General features: G+C 40.6%; 1 protein-coding gene across 2 annotated transcripts in view; it reads right to left on the reverse strand.

Moving 5' to 3' along the window:
* ASAH2 (N-acylsphingosine amidohydrolase 2) overlaps nt 1-23,241 on the reverse strand; it is a 94,926-nt gene that overhangs the window by 71,126 nt on the left and 559 nt on the right. The window contains exon 1 of one of the 2 annotated variants that reach the window (XM_054690212.1): nt 9,652-10,029. The exons of the other annotated variant lie outside the window; for it this stretch is intronic. The gene's annotated coding sequence lies outside the window, so the exon portion shown is untranslated. Of the gene's footprint in view, nt 1-9,651; nt 10,030-23,241 lie in introns of those variants that run through there. 2 annotated transcript variants of the gene reach the window in all.

The raw sequence follows: 23,241 nt of genomic DNA on the forward strand, positions 1-23,241 counted from the left end.
AATAAACACGAAGTGTATCAGCCTCTACTACTAAGTGTCTGATTACAGCACTGAATGTGTTAGAGGACAATGGAGGAATTCAGTTAGCAAAATTCATACTATGAGCCTCTGTATGATAAATAACACTGTTCCTTTAAAAGAAATTGAAAAGGGGAAATTGGAAGGAGGAAAGATACGGAAGGCAGAGGAACAGGAAGGAACTGAGGGAAGATGATGAAAAACAGGAGAAGGAGAAATCGTGGAGACTCATGAGAACGGCAGGGCCAAAAGAGTGGAAGGCAGAGGGAAGCTGTAGATTAAAAGAGGCCAAAGAGACTTATCAATGGACCGTATGGCGTTAGCACCAAACTGTCATTATTTGGAATCTGATTCAAACAAGCTATTTTAAAAACATAAGAGGCAAGCTTCAGAGATGTCTGAAAATTCATCTCTAACAAGGAAAACAAAAAAGAACATAAACATTATTATAATTAGTCTTTTTCCTGGTCCCTTATTTAGGTTTTCTAAATTCCTGTTATGAGTTAGACCATCCGGTATTTTTCTTTTTCTTTCTGGCTTATTTCACTGAGCATGATCCCTTCTAGCTCCATCCATGTTGCTGCAAATTGCATGAGTTTATCTTTCTTGATTACTGAGTAAAAAGCAAAATCAACAAGCAACTATAAACCAGAGACACACTGGGGGTTGGGGGGAAGAGGCTGTAAGATCAAAATAAGGAGGGTGGGAAATGTATGGGGACTATAACCAAGATGAAAATGCATACATTGTGCAATAATGAAAAATGATGTAAAAAATATATAAAATAAAAAAAATTTATGGTCTCCCCTGGTGGTGCAGCAGTTGAGCACTGAGCTACAAAGCTACCCGCAGCCTCTGCAGTGCCAGTTTGATCCCCACCAACCGGTGAGGGTCCCACATGATGCGCAGACCTCTCCTGCTGCGCCTGCTGCTCCCCTCAGCAGTGTATTTCATCGGTCTGCCTGTTCTGTTCCCCACTCTGGCTCTGGTGAATTCTCTCACCCCCCTGCACTTCTGACTGTGCCCAGTGCTTGTATAAATAAATAAATAAATCTTTAAAAAATAAAAATTTTAAAATTTTAAAAAAAGAAATTTAAGTAATATACTGCAAAAAGGGAGAACATAAACAATTGGGACTACTTCAAATGGAAAATCTACACAGATAAAGAAATTGTAACTAAAACAAAGAGATGCAACTGAATGGGAGAAAGTATTGCACACCATATATCTGACACCATATAAGTAACTGATATCAAAGATATATGAAGAGTTCATACAAGTCAACAAAAAGAAAATTAATATACCAATCAAAAAATAGGCAGAAGAGCTAAATAGGCACTTCTCCAAACAAGGACATGAAAAAAAAAAAAATGCTCATCACCACTTATCATCAGGGAAATACAAATCAAAACAAAATGAGATACTATCTCCCCTCATACCTGTGAGAATGGGCCATTTCAAAAAGACCAGAAACAACAATTGCTGGTAAGGATGTAGCATATAAGGAACTCTCTTACACTGTTAGTGGAAATATAGACTGTCTAGACCTGTAGAAAACAAAGTGGGGATTTCTCAAAAGGCTAAAAATGGACCTGTCATATGGCTCAGCAATTCCACTCCTACGTATCGACCCAGAGAATACAAAAGCACTAATTTGAAAGCAAACTTGCACACCTATTTTATTATAGCACTATATACAATATCCATGCTGTGAAAACAACCTAAGAGCCCAAAAGCAGATGATTGCATTGATGTATATATATACATATAAATAAACACAATGGAATATTACACAGTGATCAAAAAGATAAACTCATGCCATTTGCAGCAACATGGATGGAGATGGATGGGATTGTGCTATGCTTAAATAAGCCAGGAGGAAAAAGATAAATAATGATGTTGTCACTTATATGCGGAATACAGAGCAAAGATTCAGACATAGCCAAACTTTAAAAACAAACTTTTTTTTTTTAAAGATTTATTTATTTCCATAAGCACTGGGGTACAGGCCAGAGGCACCGGAGGGTGAGAGAATTCACCAGAGACAGAAAAGGTTGCAGAAAAGGCAGAAGGACTGAAAGCACTGCTGAGAGGAGCAGCGGGCGAGGCAGGAGAGGACTGCCGCGCCATGTGGGAATCTCCCTGGCCGGCCGGGAATCGAACCCGTGCTGCAGAGGCTGCGGACAGCTTCACAGTGCTGCGCTCAATCCGCTGCACCACCAGGGAGGCCCCAACTTTAAAACCAAACTTTGAAAGCTTACCATACAGCTGAGGCATCCAGAGGAGGATGGGGAAATGGAGGGATGAAAATAAGGTGGAGAGAGCACACTGGAGTGTGGTGGAGGACTATGAGTACCATGCTGGTGGGTGTGCTATGGAAACTACACCTGGAGGAAATTCTATGCTTCCAAAATACTAACAATGATGTTAACCAATGGTATTACAATTTTAAAAATCATTCTAAAAAGAATGATGAAAGGGAGAGAGGGAGGAAAGGCAGGAAAGAAGGGAGGGAAAGAAGAGAGAAATAAGAAGGGAAGGAAAATGGGATTGCAAAAATAAAATCAGAAAAATAAAAATATTTCCCCCCCCCAAAAAAATAAGTGAAAATAACGAGACAATTGGGAAATTTTGATGATATTGAAGAACTGCTTAAAACATTAGTGTGATAATGATATTGTGATTATACTTAAAAAAAATCCTTCTCTGGATACATTCTAAAACAAATTTTAAAAAGAAACAACAATGAAAATACCAGATTGATGGATGGACAGACAGATGAGTGATGATCAGATAGGAAAGAAGTGTTCTTTAAAATGTCAGTGTCAGGAGAGAAGTGGGTTAAAGACACATTGGCAGATTTTATAGAGCGTTCATGCAACCTATTTTCTAAACCAATTTAGTGAGCAGACTGGACCTCATCTGCCTAGAGTTCCAGATTCAGTCTAGGTTCTGCCTTTCAGATGAATTAGTGTGAGACTTTGATTCAGAACTGAGCCACTTAGGGAGAGAGGCAAGTCATGATACCCACTTTATTGGTCTGGGTCATGGCTGCATGACTCAATGATGAGCAGTCTGTCACAATGAATTTTTTAGTAGATCTGAAAAGAAATTAATTTTAAGGACACAGGCTTGCCATAGTGGTAACTTAGCACTTCATGGATTTTGCAAAACTAAAAATTTTGAACTCCAGTGCAGACCCATAATCAGTTGACTAGAGATTCTCTTTTTCCCCTGTCTCAGTTCACTCTTGACCTCAAACTGCAAGCCATCGAAGAACGGTCCCTTCTGTTCCCAGCTGTCGAGAATGTTTCTTATTAAACCCCTCTGCACATGACATAGACTGAGCTTGAGAATGCCCCTAGGAGATGTCTTTACTGCCATAAAGGCCCCAAGTTCATTCAGTGACTGTCAGGGCATGCGAAGAGGGTGCATGATGGAGAAGCGAACCACAGTTTTCCTTCCCCTGGGATTCACAAAAGCCCCTGTCCCCAATGTTACTGACAGTTCTGCTTTCTCAGAGAAAAGGTTACATAAACCACTCCAGTGTTACAAAGTTTACCCCTCAATTTAATCCCAGACCTTCATTTAATACAAAGAAAAAAAGGCAAGAGAAGAACTAGAATTTGGAATCTGCAGAGTGAATCTTTTTCCTTGGTGATCTTCATCCCTCTGTGTTTCATTTTCCTTATTGGAAAAATGGAGAGTAACAAAAATCTACCTTGCTGGAAGATTCACATAGACATATTTTTTAAAGCTCTTTGCTAAATCTACAACATGAAATAAATGACTCATTCGTTTTATTAATTAGGTTGAATGTGAATGCCCAAGAGTGGCAGATTCCTTAAACCTTAAGGACAGTTCTTTTCTTGATGTGTTTATCATGCTTAGGCCTAAAGATCTTCCCATCAGAGTTTGACAAACTGGGCCTTGGAAAGGAGTGGTACTTGCTATTTTTAAAACCTCCATAGGATTTTAAAATCAGATAAAATCAAAATTGCAAAACTTCCCCATTTTTCCACTGTTAAACAGTTTGGAGTTATATAACCTTTGCAGTGTATTTGAACATTATTCATCCATGATTTATCTTTTTCCAGGACCACCGATAAGAATTTATTGCATTTAGCAGTAACAAGCTTGACCTGTTTGTCATACAAGATTATGAAGGCAGATTGTGGGGATCGTGGACTGCCGCTACATTTATCATTATTTCAGAGACAGGATGATAATATATTTTGGTGTAATTCTTCTCTGTTACATAAATCTCAGATGCTTAGTATCTCCCATCTGTACTGTGCACTTGTGCACTGTCCTTTGATAGAATTTAGAGAAGAGGGCCTCCGCGGTGGCGCAGCAGTTGAGCGCTGGGTTGCGAAGCTGCCCGCAGCCTCTGCAGCGCCGTTTCCATCCCCGGCCGCCTGGCAAAGGTCCCACATAGTGGGCAGACCTCTCCTGCCACCTGTTGCTCCCCTCAATAGCGTACTTTGTCAGTCTGCCTGTTCTGCTTTCTATTCTGGCTCTGCACCCTCCCCAGCTTCTGACTGTACCCCAGTGCTTGTATAAATAAATAAATAAATCTTTTTTTTTTTTTTTTTTAAAAAAAAAAAAAAAGAACTTAGAAAAGAAAGAACCAAGAGGAGCAAAAAGCAACTTGCTTTTATCAAGGTCAAGTGTGCCTCGATGTTCTCTCCAGCCATTAGTGGAAAGCCTGACTGGAACCTGACCTGAAACCATAATGTTCTCCTTGTCCTGGGCAGAACCAAGGCTAGGAGAAACACTGCCTGGTGAGAATTGCTCTCTTCCCAGTTCAGAACAAAGGTATGGCAACCAGTCACAAAAGAACCTTAACTGGGTCAGTCAAAAAAGCCAAAGGGGAAGGAATCTGGTCCATCCCCATTGTGGAGAGTAAACATATACCGTGTCTCACGTTAACTCTTGTTGTAATTTCTCTGACCCATTCCCAAGGATTTAAGAGCCATGGATGAGAAAAAAGTTCTTTCTCATTTGTATCTACCTGAAAAGACAATGCCTATGGGAGAACATCCTGGGTTTGTCATCAAAAATACCCAAGCTTAAAGGATACAGTCAATGAAATGAGAAGGGATATCTATCTGATGTTCCCGCTACATCAATGATCAAGGCTTGATGTGAAAAGAAACTGAGAGTTTGCGTCAGACCTGAGGGGTTGAAGTTATGGTGGGAAGTTCCCACCTCAGATTAGGAGGTTTCCTGGGAGTCAAATTGAGCAGCCCAGGCAATCTATGACAGAAAATCAGAGTTGTATGACATTGGGAGAGGGGAGTGTGGACAAGCAGGAGCATTGAGCCTGCAAGAATCAAAGGAGGATCTAACTCAGATATAGAGTCAAGGCAGGTCCAGGAAGGGATGGAATCTAAGAAAAAGCAGATGAGGCACAAGTCCAAACAGCCTGGGGGTTTTGGGCATAGACACAGATCTTCCACAGGAACTGCTTGTGATATCCTTTTATGAGTCAGTAGATTAGAGACTTAGATGGGCTGGGCAGGCTAATCACATCAGGACATGAAGGACAACTATTTATTGAGATATTACTATGTAGATACTTGTAAATCAGGGCAAAAAGGACAGCTGTCTTTTAAAAACAATAAGACATAAAATGAAACCAATGTTTGGACTTTTAGTATGATCCATACACTGTTCTAAGAAAATTACATTAAGTTAACCTTATTTAATATTTACATAATCCTATGAGGATTTCTATCCCCATTTTACTTTTGAAATGAATAGCTGAAAAAAAAGCATAGAGATATTAAATAAGTCAAAGATCATACTAACTGGAAGACTGCAAGAGACTAAGCTGGATTCAAAACCAGCCTTTAGAGGCTTCTAGCTTAACCAATTACACTATGAAATATAACTATCTGTCCTTTACTAGTATTAGTATACCTGATGCCCTTAGGGTAACAGAAAAATAATGCCTTCAAAGTAGTCAAAAACACTAAACTAATAAGAAGAAATCAAAAACTCAAGAGATTGCAAGAAGAGGTAAGGTTCTAAGTTATCTCTCATCTCGTCCAACCCTCCTGTCATATAGATAAGTTACTTGCCCAAGTCACCAGGCACGAACCTTGCAGCTCTCATCCATATCTGATCTCCACTCCTCTGTGGGTACACAGAAGGTTATGCTTTCCAGCCTCCTGGTAGTTTTGGATTACAGGTCAGTGGGCTGTGAGTGGCAGTGATGTGTGTCACTTCTGAATTGAAGTATTTAATGTGAAGGCATTTAAGCTACGTGAGTTCTCCATAATTTCCTTCTCTGCTGCAGTGACCCTGATAACTGCAATTTACAAGATCCCTGAGTCACCACATAGAAGAAATCTACATCAGAGTCATCAGACCAGAAGTGTACTTTGCATAGACAATAAATAAATGCTTAAGTGTTAAGCAATTAAGATTAGAGGGGTTTACTTGTTACCACAGCAAACCCCTCATCTATCCTGATTCACAATCATCTGTGCAATCATAACATAGTTAATGATTATCACCAGTTCACAGATTAACATAAGTTAATGTAATGACTCTTAAGCTAAATTATAAAACTTCCTTTAAAATTTCTTCAGTCTAAATAATGCTCCAAATCAAATGGTTTTATTTCTGGATAAACACATGCAGAAAACTGAAATTGGGCCCCTAACTTATACTACTCACAAATATCATCTCAAAATGGATTAAAGATGCAAACATAACACCAGAAACTGTAAAACTCTTAGAAGAAAATATAGAAGAAAGGCTCTTTGACATTGATTCTTGGCAATGATATTTTTGGATCTGACACAAAAACATAAGCAACTATCAATAAGGGGGACCACAATGAACTAAGGTGCTTATGTACAGCAAAGCAAGCCATCAACACATGAAAAGGAAACCTACAGAAGGGAGAAAATACATGCAAACCAGAGGTGACATATAGGGTTAATATCAAGATATAGAAAGAACCCATACAACTCAAAAACAAAACAAAACAAAAGTCTGATTTAAAAGTGAGCAAAGGAACTAAATAGATAGTTTTTCCTAAAGAAGTTTTTCCTAAAGAATGGAATGCCATTTCCCTTCAAATGGCAAACATATACATGAAAATGTACTTAGCATTACAATAGATCTGAGGCATACAGTAAGGGAAGCAGAACAAGGAGGGAAGAACACAAGGGGATTTGGTGATGGTTCATGGGTGATATAGTGATGGGAGAACTATGGGGACAATTATGTAAAAAAAAAATTCTTAATAATAAAATTAAAAAAGAAAATGCACTTAGCATTATATTTCAAAGTATACTAAAATCTGTGATTCTTGGATCACATTCCATGCTATCTCAATTCTAAGACATGGTTAAATATGAAATAAATATAAAAGGTCTCCAGAAATTTACAAAATAAAGTCCATGCATTTAATACCAGAGGGGTTCTTTGGCTCACACAGAGCTTTGTGACTTTTAATTTATATACAATCCAAACCAACAGCTCTTTTTCTTCCAATCATAGAAAATAAGATTACTCCAGGTCTCTGGAAGCAGGCCCACTGGTAGTAAAAGTGAAAATGAGTCACTCAGTCCATGACAGTCAGTGGTTAGAGTGACAATTTAAGTCATTTTTAATAGTTTTTAAGACCACATAGAATGTATAACGATTAAAAACATTTCTTCTGCAATGATCATGTACTACTTCTGTGATACAAAGGTAATTTTTTTAATGGATGAAAGTAGGATATATAAAAGTCACATTTAATTCTCCAACTGGGTGATAAGAGGTGGACTACACACTTACAATTCCATGTTGGTTCACTTCATAAGTTGGTGGCATGATTATATGAAACATTTAGAAATAATGAAGCATCAGCTAATTTAGTCAGAGCAAAGGGAACAGAGTCTGTTCTACCTGCTTATATATTTTGCTAATCAGAAAACTGGCTAAGCTGACTTTTCATGCCCCAGTGAGATGGTCCTTGGATCCACCATAAGAGATAAAGGCTCTTCAGAATTGGGTAATTATATTGGCATTTACCTAAGATAAATGATAACATCCAGTCGCATAGAACTATAACCAAGTTGTCCAACCTGTTGCTTCATAAACAAGTCCAAAGGTAAAGACATGATTGAAGACAAGCGTTTTTTCCATTCCAATGTATAATTCAGGGTTGACATGTTCAAAAGATGTCACTACTGGTTTGACCAGAGCACTGACCAATCAGGAGAGATCCCAGGATAAGCAACTGGTATACCTGTAGCGATCATTACTGCTGAACATCAACAAACCTTGCTGAGTTTATTTTTAAAAACTGGAATTATTAATTGGCTGAAGTTTCTTTTTTCAAAGACCAATTCATTGACATATATACTTTATGAAAAGAATCAGTCATCAAGAAACAATAAAGCCCTCCAATCTGCTAAACACTGCTAAAAAATTGTTTCAATCCATCATGAAGACAGGCCACCAATTGTAGGTTTTACATAAACCCTTAAGAGCACCACCAAAGGGAAAAGCAACCAGAAAACTGGCACTGTGTTCCTGACAGGGGCACCAGCACTGTTGATTTAGGATACCTCCAGCCAACCACAGTTCTGCCATAATGAAACTGAATTATGAGATGAAAGAAAACATCTTGTGCTAGTTTAGGTGGGTTGTAAGCCCAATTATCCTTGAAAATCCTTTGGAGGAAGAAAATACAACCCAATTTGTAGAAGGGAAAAATGAAACCATAAAAATACTTACAATCTTGCCTGGTAAGAGATTCTCTATATTGCACTTAACGAATAGCACAAGTCAGAATGTGGACACATTTATCAGTTCTCCTAAGTGCTGAGTGCTTTACAGCAGGTAAATAACTCAGTGAAACTTGCCCATGGCTGCAACAGGAATGCACAGAAGTGAAGATAAATAAATAGCAATGGGTGTTGGAAGATAAAGGGGCCTGTCCCAGTCAGAAAATGTGTGTCCAGCTAAAGAGAAAATTCACTACTCATTGGCGCCCTGCAGATGTGAAGTCCTAACATGGACAGACCTTCCCATTTATTAATGAAAAGTCAGTAGTGTAGAAATTTCTCTTAAATTTCTTGATATTAAATGTAGGCAAAAAATATTGAAAAAATACCTTATTATGTTATAGTTCAACACTATGTGTAACAAAGTGAACATATGCAGGCCACAAGTTACAATCTGACTTAATCAACTGCTTCCTTCATTCAAAAATATTTTCTGAGCATGAGATACTGTGGTAACAGATGCTGCACTAAGCATGAAGGATATAGTTCTTCAGACACAACTCCTGCCTTCAAGAATCTTATAATTTTTTATCGCCATTTCATTTATTTTTTTCCCACCACTTATACTCCTTTGACTCTTTCTCACTCCTCTTCCCTTTGAACCTCACTTCACTTATGACTCTCTCACAGTTTATAACTATTTTGCTTTGTCAGTTTGATACAGGGCAGCAAGGGGCACTAAAACTGGCCAAGGACACTGTCCAAATAGTTTGCCGGTTACTGTCTTAAGTATTTTACAATAGCGCACAATTGTAAGACTACTTAGGCTCAGGGAACAACAATGGGATTTATTTAACAAACCAGGGAAAAACAAAGAGTGACTGAGGCCAAAAATTACCTTTATCTCACCCAAAGCAGTGTCCAGTGTTCTTTAGTCTTAAATAAAAGCAGCTAAAAAATGGTGTCTTTTTGCCACTGAGGATGCAGAGTCTCTCTCTCGAACAATAGGCCACACATCCAAGATGGGGTCTTTTTGCCTCTGTCAACCTGGACCATGCGACAGCCAGACTCCAGGTCAGGTTTTAACTCACAAAGACAGCAGAAGATGCAACAGGAGAAGCTTGCTGGAATGTCCCAGCACAGCACCAGACAAGCAACACTTAAAGCAGCAATTGTAGTGGCTAAAAGACCTGACAAAAGGCCACACTCATGCAGCTCAGATTGGCACCTGGCTCTGGCTCTGCCAGGCTTAACAGCAGCAAAACCAGGAACAGTTTCAGTCACTCAGCTACTTGCAAAGCCTCCGAACTTTTTCTCTCTGAGGTTGGCTCCAGGAGGTCTCCACCTTCAGAGGCCCACAACAGCCTGCTGGAAGTTCCGTGCGGTGGGGGCCAGAATCCATTGACCCCAGATGCTAAAGATCCAAACACCTTGAATCCTGAAGACTGAATGAATGCGCTGCTGCTTTTGTAGTCACTTGTATTTCTTATCTGATAACCCACCCCAAAAGGTGATACTTTTTAGCATTTTCCCTGGGGCTGTCTATTCTTACCAACAATTCTCTTCAGGGGACACCACCTGTTACTGTCCATGGTTTCAGCCACCAGTTACAAGTTCATCTTCTATGACTCCTTGTTTAACTCCCAATTTGTCTTTGTCTTTCTGATTTGCTTTACTACATATAATTCCCTTAAACACCTTCTGTTTTTTGCTATAAATGTTAGCTAAAACTTCATCTTTTCTTATAAATGTGTGTATACACATTTTTGCGTGTATATACCACATCTTTTAATCCAATCCTCTTTCAGTGGGCACTTAGATTGCTTCTAAATCCTAGCTATTGTAAATAAAGCTACAATAAACATTTTGGTGTGTACATTTTTTGAGTTGATGTTTTCATGTTCTTCAAATGGAGTGGGTTCGGGGAAGGGTGAAGAACTGTGACCATTTGCGACTCTCCTTCATAATAAGAAAGCATGACATGCCCAAAGGCCCAACAATAAGAGAGTAGATGGAGTTTGGGAGACTCCAAGTTGTTTGGTAAGACAAGAGGTGAGAAGGCAAAAGGGGTTACTGGAGAAAGATGTGGCAAGTGTGGTCAGGAGAAACCAGATCAAGAAAGGCCTACCATGTATGTGCCCAAGAAAGAGTGAAAAGAAATGGGGGAGAAAGCGTTTCTCTCTGTTGATTATCTATCTGGGGAATACAAAGACAGGTACAAAATAAATATGATGGAAGGTTGCACATAGCCATCTTAAACAAACGGCTCTGGGGGATCCTAAAAAAGAAACATCAGGGCCTCCCTAGTGGTTCAAGCAACCGGTTAAGCACAGCACCATGAAGCTCCCTGCAGACTCTGCAGCACCAGTTCCATTGCTGGCTGGTCAGGGAGCTACCCACATAGCACAGCAGACTTCTCCTTAAGCTAAGACAGGATATGGTCTTATAGGAAAGGGCCAACTCTCTGGTTTTAACCACACCCTCTCTAGCCCATGGGCCCATTGAGACCCTGAGACTGAGAGACACTAATGTATAGACTTTTATAGGAGAGCAATCAAAGAGGCAGCTGAGAAAATTAAAGAAGAAAACCTGGAGGCTTTAAAATGTGAGGTTAAGGAATTTTAACGTAGTGACAGCAATGAAGAGTCAGTCCTGGGTGTTTTTGAATAAGGTAAAGACATAAAGAGCTGCATTTTCCAAACATTCACATAGCAAAACTGGGTATAATGGAGCAGGCACAGGCTAGCAGAAGGTGTTTCTTTTCAATCCCCTGGTCATGACAGGCATCACTAACCAATCAAGAGATTTTTGCTAGAGAAACCCAAATACAGCCTCCAATTCTCCCCAGGTTTAGTGCTCTGATGATGTAGGAGGTGGAGTTGAAAAGCAATTCGGAACCTAATGGTCACCCTGATGGTGGAGACAACTACCTACGAGGTGACCCCTTTTTCAGAGGGAAGGAGAATTAAGGTGGCATGTGGAGGTGGCAGTAGAAATGGAAATGGGGAGTTAATTCAAGAAGTGTGGGTACAGTATGTCATTTGGAATACTCAGTGTGGGAGATAAAAGACAGGGAACACCAAATACCACTCCCAGTTTTTAAGATTGTAATGAGAATTGTGGTGCCCTTAACCAACAAAAGAAACTTGGGAAAACAAATAGATTGTATGAAGAAGAAGAAAATGGATTCATTTGAGTGGAAAAGCCAGGCTTAAACACATTAAAATAAGGGTCCACGCTGAAGCTTGGAAATATGGATTATAAGACAAACCATTCATCTCATGAATAAAAATTTCTTGCAAGATCCCAGTAACATTGAAAGAATGTGTATGGAAGAGGAAGATATTTCTTATTTTTCCTAAAGAATATTGCTACATTGTCAAAGACTTCTGGTGGAACTCAGAAGAGAAAGAAAAGTTTAAAAGTGGCTGCAATACAGGTTTTTCTTTCACATGAGAAACGGTTGGCAGGAAGGGCCCTTGACAGCACAAGTGGAAACCTGAAGTTCCCTGCCCCAGCCCTCCACCTCCACACTGTGTCTAAGCTCTGACTTCATGGAAGACTTAATCCAATTAAGAAATCTATTGTTCTGCTACCTCTACCTTGAGATGGGTTTTCACACAACAAAAATGGAGACCCATGCTCAGAGGAGAGGTGTGGAGTGGTTAGTCAGTTCCTATACAGAGAGATAAATTAAAAAATAGGGCTTAAAGTATGGGTTCTGGATGAAAAGTTTTTGACTTCAAATCCCAGCACTGTCCTGACTCAAGAAAGTCACTGAACTCTATACATCCATTTCCTCATCCGTAAAATGGGGAGGATAAAAACTATAGTTTCCCTCTTCTTAAGGTGTTGTGAGGACTAACTGATAAGTACATTTTAAGTGCACTTATTAAATATGACTGTATTCCTATTACCTTTTTTTTTATTATCGACACTTTTATCAAGCACTGATGAATAATTCCTCTCATACATGAGTAAAATCCATTGGAAGTTCTCAAACTTTCTAAAGGGAAGATTTCCTTTATTTTAGCATGACTAAATGAGGCACTTTAAGAATCTGCTAATGAATGAATGAATGCCGTCTATAAAGGAATGTCCCAGAGACTTTCCTATCATAAATACATTTGCAGGTTTTTTCATCAGCTTTTCTTCCCCGACCAGGCCAGTCTGAAAATGCAATCGGGAAATGTGGGTAGTAATAAAAACAATAATGGGAACATTTCCAGGAGACTCTTGAAGGCCCTTAGGAACCTCATTTCTTGGCAGATACCCAAGAAACTTGCTTTTATCTCTTAAGTGGAGGTTCAAATTCTCCTTCAAGGTCACCAGTGCCAATCTCTGCACTGCCCTCTTGTGTTTTCAATGACTGTCATAACCTGGCAATGACTAAGCCCCGGCTACTTTCTTCCCTTCACTTTAAGTGTCTTATTGTCCCTGAAGCTGTTCTCAATAAGGTGTGAGGAAAAGTCTCATAAACCATGGATACAACTGTTACAAGACTCTCCTTTGTGGAGAAATGTGGGACAAATTAATTCCCTCATGCTGAATGGGAAGACAGGTGAGTGGTACTACTTAGAGTCATGGCCAAGTGACCCCTCCCTTGCTACAGGGAATATGGGTGCCATAGTTCCTTCTCTTCAGGGTGATCCCCAACTTCAAATCAAATGATACTGGTGATACTTGTCCTCCTGTTTCTGGGCATGGATAAGTGGCCTTCTCAGAGTTTCTATACCATTTTCTTCAAAGTTATCCATCCCCACTGACGCTAAGAGAACTTCTGGAGGCTGCCCTGAGAGGTGGTCTGAATTTGATGGTTTCCTTTCCTCCCTCTCAATTTACACTAGAGATTTGATATGCTCTCATCTTTTCTCACCTACTGGCGACTTGTCCTTGTCTCTTAGCAGAAAGATAGGTACTTCATCCTCTAAAAGAAAATGAAGAGACTGGCAATGATGTCACTGCAGAAAGGTTTTGGAAAGGTGCCTATTTGGAAGAATGTTCATAGCCTAATCCCGCATCTCTGCTTTAGCCAGTGAGGCTAGGTTTCTAGGTATCCCTTCATAACTGTTTCCTTTCCACAGAAATGATGGGAATAGAGCCTGCCTCTTTTCATCCTCCTACCAAGAATCTACTTCACAGGATTCTAGATGCAGGAAGAAGAACAACTGTATGACTTTGCTGTGTAATCTACAGATTGTTGAAAGATGTTAACTGTCAGAACAGTGATTCCCCAGAGTTAATGCCTTAACCAATTTCTTCCTTTTCAACGTTATACAGTATTCTGGAACCTACTATTTAATGAGTATGAGTAATTTGGTGTTACAGTCCCATCCTATTCCTCTCTGTATCATCAGGATCAATCACCCAGGATCCTAATTTTACAAATGAAACAACTAAAGCTCAAAGCAGTTCAAAGAGTTAATAAATTTTAGGCATGGATTTGAATTCACCTCTTTGACTCCAATTGCAGTGGTCACGTCAACCTGACACATAATAAATGACCACAAAATTACTGGCAGATACATTAGCGAATAAGCTCTTGTCTTCAGCAACCCTCACCTTTGGAGAACTTTCTCTGCTATCACACGCCCTATTTTCAAATCACTAGGCAACTACTAAGAACATAAAAGAAATCAAACAGCTTGTTACATAGGGTGTAGAGTGGAAGCCGTGGAATAAAGACTGAACACACAAAACTGCAAAATCCTGAAATTGTACAGAAAAGCAGGAGGACACAGAAGGCATAAGACCAGGAGTAGACTCTGGGCAGTCTGAGGGGAGAGCTGCTTGCTGTCAGTCTCATCTCACCTCAAGGACAATATATACCAGTGGTTTTCACAAGTTATTTCTCATGAAGCCCCTAAAAGAATATTCTTTCTTATATAATCCACTTCTTTGCATAATTTTCAAGATGACATCTCAAGTTAGTTGCAAAAACTGTATTATCTAATTTTCTGTTTATTTTACACACATTTAAATATATTCTGGCCAACACTGGAGAAACACAATCAGCTTATTAGATTTACAGAAAATAACCACCACAGATCCTAATTAGCCAAACCAACTTCATCATCATAGAAGACAAGTCATGATTTCTTTTAATATCTGAATTTTTTTTTTTTAATTTTCAAGAAACATGTCCAAACATGTCATGATAACCTTCTCACTCTTTTTTTTTTTTTAAAGATTTATTTATTTTTATACACGAACCGGGGTACAGGCCAGATGCATGGGAGGGTGAGAGGACTCACCAGAGGCAGAGCAGGGAACAGAACAGGCAGACTGACTGAAATACACTGCTGAGGGGAGCAGCGGGAGAGACAGGAGAGGTCTGCCGCACCATGTGGGACCCTCGCCGGCTGGCCAGGATTGAATCCACGCCGCAGAGGCTACGGACAGCTTCACAGTGTGGCGCTCAACTGCCTGTGCTACCAGGGAGGCCCACCTTCTCACTCTTTATTTGTAATTCTCAATCAAAAAGACAAGGCACAGAGTCCATGGGACGAGTTAGAAACCTAGACAAGTGAGATGTGGTCAGTATCTGTTTGATTTGTTCCTACTGGTTTCTTTCTAGAAAAGTGTGTTCTGAAATCTCCCCTTTGGATGATGCCCAGGAGTTCTCCATGTACCTTAGAACCGTAGTGATGTGTGTGCCTGTGGTGTGATTCCAGGTGAGTGAGTGAGAAGTTTTGCCTGTATTTTCCACACATGAGTTCTCAGGCAAAATTTTAGTTAGAAAGCAGTTCAAATGATAGTCATGTATTTAGAAATTCACTCACACACATGCTCACTATTGCCCATATGCCCCTGGGAATCTTCAGGCAAACTCACCTACAGTGCCATGTGCAATGCCTTCACTGTCCTGCTCATACCAACTAGTTGCCTTCTTCTTGGGACTCCAACCACTCAAGTACCTGTGCAGGTCCTTTCACTCACCAATCCTCTGCTTCATAGCCCAGCTTCCAAATTATTGATCCTCACTACCTTTTCCTTCATTCAGGAAAATTTCCATCATGTTGGAAAACAGTTATTTACAGAGGCATTAAATTGATTTATGTGAAGGTATTGAGTCCCAGGTCAGGCTTTCAGCAAGCAGCAGCCTGGACCTTTGCTCTAGTGCTGGGATTATTGGTATGCCTCTGCTGCCTTCCAGCTGTCTGGGGAAACTGGACTCTCCTTTTGTCCACCTTGAGATACTGTTCTAGTCTGTTCTGTGGGCAGAAAATTCCCATGTCTTCCTAGTCCTTAAAAGTCTAGGCTGTTTAAAGTAAAAACTGTTAACTTGGACGTGCTAAAAAGCTAAGCAGCATACTTACTGGTTCAGTAAAAAATTCTAAATTTTTTATTTGACCTGTGAAAAGTTTAATTTCTTATTAAAATTATTTTATTTGGCAAAAGAAAACTAGAGAGAGAAATACAGCTTTCTGTGAGCTAAATTCCAAACCTCAGATTTCTGATAAGAGTCTAGGAACAAGAAAACTGCAAAATATCTTCATCTGTCTATCTCTTCTCCTGTTCTCCTCATGGTCATGAAGTAAGTGTTCTTTTCTCTTAGAAATGCTCTTGGTCTCAGTGAGGTGGAGCAGAAACAATGACTTTGAAAACAAGTTGATTTTTCTCCACTTGCCTTTAAAATGGCCCTACCCTTGGCCCTTAGAGCTTTTCATAATGGTTATAACAAGACATTTGCTTTACAATACAAGGATCTAAACCTCCTGATATAAAAGCATTTTAGAGAGAAATTTAGCTAAATAGGTGTATCAAACCTAAGTTATTTGAGAAAATAGGCTATCTTTGTTTCAAAATGGATACAGTTCTGGTAAAACTGCCTAACCCTCTAAAATTTCTTTAGAAAATTAATTTAAAATGTGGCTTGAGAAAACTAATGCAAAATTTCTGCCTCAGTTAAAGTCAAAGGACATGCAAACTTAAAAATGTTTTCATCTATAGGAATTAGTAAAAACTATTTGAAATTTTAAAAAAGTTCTCAGTGTCTTTACAAATATCGGTAAAATTAGTATTTCTTAAAATTAGCACATGTAGTCAAAATTTTAAATGAAAGTCAAGAGATTTCTCTGTGTGTTTGTTTTTCACCTCCAGAGGGTTACTGTGTTCAAATTATAAATGGTGCCTATATAAACTCTAAATTAAAAAAAGAATTGAGATCATGATTTAGAATTCTCATTAAACAAAAATTAGTTTAAAACTTAATGGTTAAATTTGAAGCATGCATGCCTTAAAGTTGTCATGTTCATTTTGAATACTTTTATTCTATGTTTAAATGTGTTGACTTAAAAAATAGGAAGCTTATGGTATTTAACAAAAAGAGTAAGCTAGTCTATGTTAACAGAGATAAATTTGCTTATTGATGTTTATACCTAAACCTCTCTTGATTAAAGTTCTTTTCTAAAGAGATTAATCTACTGCCTCTTCCCTTGGAGAAGTACATTTACTCCCCAGCTAAATGCCCTAATTGACTTCTATCTTCCCCTTGTCCTAGCTAAGAAATTCAAGATAGCATCTAAAGACATGGAGGAGTTACACAGTAGTACTGAGACGTTCACATGTAAACAGAAAATATATATGATATTAAGTCTATCTAATTTTTCTTGCTTTTATTAATCTATGTAGTGCTTGCCTAAAAAAAAAAAAAAAGAAAGAAAGAAAGCCCCTGGTGTATGAAATTGTTCCATTTGTAACTCTGTGATTAATTTGAAATTCCTGATCCTAAGAAAAACCAAAGCTACAGGGGCTCCCCGGTGGCGCAGCGGTTGAGCACTGGGTTGTGAAGCTGCCAGAAGCTGCCCGCAGCCTCTGCAGCACCGGTTCAATACTCGGCTGCTCCCCGGCCACCAGAGGAGGGTCCCACATGGCGCGCAGACCTCTCCTGCCGCCGCTGCTCCCCTCAGCAGTGTGCTTCGGTCCCTCTGCCTGCTCTGCTCCCCGCTCTGGCTCTGGTGAATTCTCTCACCCTCCCGCGCTTCTCACTGTACCCAGTGCTCGTATAAATCTTTGAAAAAAAACTAAAGCTACAATTGGCCTCTCTATCTTAAATCTGTTCTTTTTATCATTACTTAACTGGTGGCCCACATCTCCAAAAAACAAAGATTTTACCAAGCTTAATAATGAGAATTTGTTGACTCTCTAAAGTCATTTTATATAAAATTACTGAGCTTTCAGGTTTATCTTTTGCTCCTTATTGTAAGAAAACTAAAATTTAATGTCATCTCATCTAAAAGAAAATTAAATCATATATTGACATGTAAGTCATCTAGTCCAAAGGGATGATAGTATAATACTATTAAGATGTCTTACAATCTAGAGATTAAAAACTAGGATATAACAACTGGATGAAAGTAAAGTGAGGTGTGTGTTTAAAAACAAAAATGTAGTTAGAATGGTGTAAGGACACAGGGCAGGAATGGACACAGTGCAGGTTTTCTATGATCCAGCAGACTGGGTAAAGGAGGAGTCAGAGTCCTCAGTGGCTTTTGCAGGCCTTTTGTTGGGATTTACTGTGTACATGCAGGTAGGGGGGCCCGGGGGGCGGGGAACTGGCAGCCCTCCCAGCCCCCAGCAAGTCTTCACGCCATCTGGGTTCTCGGGCGTTCTCTGCTTCTTTCTCAGCTTCTGCTGCTGCTGGCGTCCCCGGGACATCGCCCTTAAAAGTCCAGTCTCTCAGCCCAGGTGTACCCACTTCAGGTGCCCGCCATCAGGCATGCATTCAGGACCACAGGGTTCCCTCATCTATCCTAATGGCGGGAGGGCAGAAAAGCCTGATACCTTTTACCTACCCTACAAATGGTTATCTTACAGGTCTTGAAAAGAATTTAGTGTTGAAATTAAATGGTTATCTTGCAAATGAAATGGTATAAAAATAGAAAAGCAAAAAAGTGTTAAAGTCTAAGAGAGAGTATCTTAGGAAAAGAAATTTTATGTGCCCAAATGACTTGCTACAAGAATATTTAAGTTTAATATCGATATTATACCTATGTAAAACCAAATATTAGGGCCTCCCCTGGTGGCGCAGGCAGTTGAGCACCGCGCTGTGAAGCTGTCCACAGGCTCTGCAGTGCAGGTTCCATCCGGGCCAGCCGGCGAGGGTCCCACATGGCGCGACAGACCTCTCCTGTGTCGCCCGCTTCTCCCCTCAGCAGTGTATTTCGTCAGACTGCCTGTTCTGTTTCCCACTCTGTCTCCGGTGAATCCTCTCACCCTCTGGCAAATCTGGACTGTACCCCGGTGTAAGGGCAGGATTGGTCACGGTGCAGGTTTTCTGATCCCATGCAGACCAGGTAAAGGAGGAGTCAGAGTCCTCAGTGGTTTTTTGCAGGTCTTTTATTGGGGTTCAGCGGGTACATGGCAGGCAGGGGTGCTGGGGGCTGGGAGGCTGGCAGTCCTCCCAGCCCCCAGCAAATCTTCACTCTATCTGGGCTTTCTGGTGTTTGTTCTGCTTCTGCTGCTGCTGGCGTCCCCTTGACACCGCCCTTAAAAGCCCAGTCTTAGCCCAGGTGAATCCCATCTACCTATGCCCACACCCTATTCTAGGTGCCCGCCATCAGGCATGCATTCGGGACCACAGGGTTCTGTTATCTATCCTAATGGTGGGAGGGCAGAGAAGCCTGACATTTTCTTTACCCTACACCCGGTTCTTGCATAAATAAATAAATAAATCTTTAAAAAAAAATGTTAGTCCTTTATGATAGAGAAAGGGACTGAAGTATTCTCAAACTGCTTATATTAACTTTCCATAGCCGAGTAAAGACTAGGTAATTTGAAAATCTAGGTGCTCTTTTACCTTCAGATTAACTGAGAAGAACTTTATCCTGTCAGCATGGCTGAGCCTTGTCAAAGAATTAGATCTGCGCTTTAAAATCTTTGTTACTCTCAGTATTTTATAAAATTCTATGCTTGTTATCCTTAGGACAACTTCCCTAGAATCAAAATTCTAAAATAATAAAGTTTTTGTCTTGAAAGCGCACCTAAGACACCTGATAATGTTGTTTTCAGGGTGGAAAACAAATTAGGTCAATCTGGGTATACTGATACCTCCATAGGAAACATTGTCATAAAAATTATAACACCTTTTCAACATGAATGTGAACTAAGAGGAGTGTACATCTAAGACTTCTGAAAACCTAATATGTTCTGTGTGGCAGACCCTAGCACCAACCCCAATGGAGTTTGCAACTCCAAGACTCTGGTCACAGAAACAGGGACCATATGATTACCTGCCTCCTTCAGAGCATGCAAAAGGTAATTTTTAAGCCCTTCAACTATGACAAACCAAGTGAAATTACTTAGGAGCCTAATGAAACACTTATGTTATTTCAGACTAGACTTACTGAGGCCATCAGAAAATATCCTAATCTGGATCCAGAGAAAAGCCATTCTAGCAGTTCACTTCATTAGTCATTCTTGCCCTGACATCAAGTACAAGCTCCAGAGACTGGATCAAGGGGCTCAGATTCCTTTTCCCACTTTTTTGAAATATAGCCTTCAAGACCTCCAGTGACATGGAGGAGACCAACAAGGCTGAAAAATAAGGGCCCAATATATAGCAGCTGCCATTGCCAGCACCTGCCACCTCAGACTCACCTGAGGCCCCAGGCACCCCCACAGTGTTTGGGACATCATTCTCTCCTTTTTTTTTTTTTTTTTTTTTTTAAGATTTATTTACTTATTTATACAAGCACTGGGTACAGTCAGAAGTGTGGGAGGGTGAGAGAATTCACCAGAGCCAGAGCAGGGAGCAGAACAGGCAGATGGACCGAAAACATTGCTGAGGGGAGCAGCGGGCGAGACAAGAGAGGTCTGCTGCGCCATGTGGGATTCTCGCCAGCTGGCTGGGGATTGAACTGGCGCTGCAGAGGCTGTGGGCAGCTTTGCAGCCCGGTGCTCAACTGCTGCGCCACTGGGGAGGCCCCGGAACCTCATTCTCTTAAAGGGCCACAAGCTTGCCTCCACTACCACCAACTGGGACCCCTCAGTCACAAGTGTCTGATGAGAGCACCCAAGGGCCATGCCCATCATACAGGGCACCAAAAGAGGGACAATCCCACTTTCCAGAGAGGGAGGGCACTAGGCCTAGGCCATAAGCAAGATGTGTGGAGAAAATGACCTTCAGCTGCCTCTGATTATGAAGAACCCAGTGCAGGAAAAGACATTTCTGATGGAATCCAGAGGTGAGACAGGGTTCCCCTATTTACTGTTTCTATAGACAAGACTCAGGTGACCTTAGAGTGGCAAACAAAGATAACACCTTCTTGATGGATATGGGAGTCACGTACTCTGCCTTATTCTGATTCTCCAGACTGACCTACTGGTTGAGTGGCCTCCTCACTGATACTGATGGCCAACCTAAGCGGGGATGCTTTTGTTACAGCACTGCTGCCCTAATCACAACACGAACATATTGTTTATACATTCATTTTTGGTCTTGCCTTCCTAAAATGGAACATCATGACCAAACTCCAAGGTAGTCTCCAATTAGCAGAAAAAAAGAAAACAGGAAACTATGGTAACTGTTGGGTTTACTCAAAAGGAGACCGGACTTGCTCATGACTGAGGTTGGGAGATTTTGTGCCTTTTTAATGAAACTTGCTGGGATTTCTTTGCTTGTTTTCAGTTTTATTTATTTTTGCATAGGAGAACTGGGGTACAGGCCAGAGGTATGTGTGTGGTTATTCACCAGAGACAGAGTGGGGAGAATAACAGGCAGATCTACTAATAAACGCTGCTAAGGGGAGCAATGGGCAAACAGGAGAGGTCTGCTGTACTGTGTGGGTTTAACTCCCTGTCTGGGGGGTCTAACCCAGGCCATAGTGATGATAGTGCTGAGACTTAACCCCTAGGCCACCAGGGATGCCCCAACTTGCTGTTTTTGAATTCACACTTCTAAGAAAGTCAAAGAAAATTTAGAAGTATTAAAAAGAAGCATCTGGATTACAGATACTCTTAAAAGGCAGGCTATACAAGGGCCTAGCTGGCCAGTCGATCCTTGGGTCTTTAAAAAATCAACTCCTGTCCTGACTGTTCTGCTTGCTTATTTCCTTACTAATTTTCTTCATTTATTTCTTGTTTGGGCCCTGCATCCTCAATGGCCTCATCAAGATCATCTCCTCTTGCCTGGAGGCCATCAAACTCCAAATGGTCCTCCAGTTGGAGCCCACTATGAAGCCTCCACCATCCTTCTTCTCAGGTCCCTTAGATCTCATCCTGCTATGGAACACCCACTGTTCTTCCTTGATGCCAATACTCAGCAGGAAGCAGTTACAGATCAATTGATGCCCCTAGTCCTAATAGCAGTTAAGGGTTTCCATCCATAAAGGTGACAATGAGTCATTGGGTAGGCAGACAGCTGCCAGGGCCAGAGTTGTGCAGGGTAGAGGGCCTCAGAAGATTAGGGAGCCTCCAGAGATAAAGATAGTAAATTCCAGTAAATTTACTGCCCTGACAGGGGCAGTAAAAAAAACTCTTAGATAAGGCCTGAGAAACAGGACAGAATTCTGGCATAGCCGTATTAACGCAAGGGGAGTAAGACCACCGAGGAGAGTAAAATAGGACCAATCACAAAAGGCCAAGGTGGCTTTAGAGGAACTAGAGGGAAACAATATAACCTCTAGACACAATCCCACTTAGTGGCGACTATTGCCACTCCTGGAGTACCACAGGCCTCAGAGTTCTACTGTGTATCTATCCCTAAATAAATTTCCTTCTTGCTCCCTTGCCTGAGCATCAAAGTTCCTTCTGTGGCTTTATGAGGCATGAATTTGTATTTGTGGTAATAGCATTAACTGACAGATTGTCCAAGTTTTAAAGCAGTGTTTGCATTTTTGGGGGGAAATCATATTTACCAAAAGCAGTCTCCCATTGGTTAGAAGCTATTTGGACACTGGGCAGGAAATAGGTAGGTGTTTCCAAAACAGTTTTGGACGAGTTTGATCATTGTGCAGGGGAGACCTAACTTGTTTACTGGGGTTAACAAGCCTCACCCTAGCCTGACCCCATTACCCCCTAACTTAAATCTGCAGGAAGTGCCATCTGGGAAAAAGCCATGAGTGAGGGCTGGTTGGTGAATGATGCTGCAGCACCAGGACAGAGATGGATCCAGACAAACTTTAATTATGTCCCTGTAATCTCGGAAATTTCATCAAATCCAAGTCTTTGGGGATAATTCTAATCTATTCTGAATTTCAATTTGTTTTTTTTTTTTTTTTAATGCATAGAATAGAAAAAGTTACCAAAGCGACAAAGGTGACCAGGCTGAGTACTCATGAAAAGACTTGGAATTCTGAAGGTTATTTCAGGTCACGCTGCATTCACCTGCCACTGAAGTTGTAGAAAAAAGCAAAAAAAAAAACAATCCAAGCCACTGCTGCTCTCACTCATATGGTAAATTTGTAGAAATTTGCTCTCTAAGCCTAAAGATCTGAGTCTTACATTTAAAACGATGAGTCCCAGGGCTAGGAAATGAAAATGGGCT

This window comes from Talpa occidentalis, unplaced genomic scaffold (genome assembly GCF_014898055.3).
Source record: "Talpa occidentalis isolate TD23 unplaced genomic scaffold, MPIMG_talOcc4v2.1 talOcc4.8, whole genome shotgun sequence".
Classification (NCBI taxonomy): domain Eukaryota; kingdom Metazoa; phylum Chordata; class Mammalia; order Eulipotyphla; family Talpidae; genus Talpa; species Talpa occidentalis.